This window comes from Canis lupus, chromosome 38, assembly GCF_003254725.2.
Source record: "Canis lupus dingo isolate Sandy chromosome 38, ASM325472v2, whole genome shotgun sequence".
Lineage (NCBI taxonomy): Eukaryota > Metazoa > Chordata > Mammalia > Carnivora > Canidae > Canis > Canis lupus.
The window spans coordinates 11,138,717-11,139,793 of record NC_064280.1 but is presented as its reverse complement, the minus strand read 5'-3'; positions in this window follow the sequence as shown (position 1 = coordinate 11,139,793).

Here is a 1,077-nt window from a genome sequence, read left to right as displayed (position 1 = left end):
CAACCCAGGCATGAGTTAAAATATTTCAAATTGATTTTTATTATTTTTATAGATGTAACCAAACATTTATATTAATATTCATTGCTCCTTCCTTCTTTATTATTGCATATTCTCTAATATGCAAAGCAATTTCAGGATATATATTAACTATACTTCACTGTATTCTCCAATACACTGGTCAGTCTGGTGAATTGTTTAAGAATTTTCATTAGTTGTCAAGATTGTTCTGTGGTATCATACAGCACCCACGAGTCAATAACCTATCATATTATAGTAAACATTCCATTCCCACTACTCTTACAATTTATTTCCATGGGGATATTTGGAGAGTGTTGAGTGGTATAGGAATAGGAAATCAATAGTTTTTCTTTTCTTTTTTTTTCTTTTCTTTTCTCTTTTTTTCTTTTCTTTCCTTTTATTGCCTTTTTAAAAAGTTATATTCAGATGCCTTAAAAAGTTACAGATTTCCTAAGATTTTTAAAAATCAGGTTTGAAAAATGGGAAATTATCCATTTGTGTGTGTAACTATATCTAGATGTTTAGTTAATGCACATATTAAGATATTTTTCACAGTAAGGAATTGCACTGTTAATGCTGTAGACGTGTTTTAGAGAACGAAGTGAGATGAAGATGTCTTGCCACACAAAGTCAGTTGTCTACATCTAGTCTAGTATATGAAGACAGAGTAATGCATTGACTTCCATGAGTCTTTAGGCATCAGGAGAGTTTAACTGAGCATCATTATGCTATCGTTAAAACCCAAGCTAGGTTTACAGAGAAAAAGCGTTTCCCTTAAGACAAAGATAAAAGGAAAGTTTAATGCCTAGTTTGGCTGTTACTGTTCAGGAAGTATATACAAATAATCAAATCTTACACGTGTTATTCTTCTATTTCATTACCATTGATTCTGAAGAAAACAGTGGATTACATTGAGGTGTAGAAGTTTGTTCTGTTTCATTAATTATTTTTTTCTTGAAATTCTATCCATTCCCTCTTCAGTTTATTGGATGAGGAGCTGGGGTTATACTTATTAACATACTTTTAATGTAACTCTTTAAATTTGCAAATGTTAAAAAA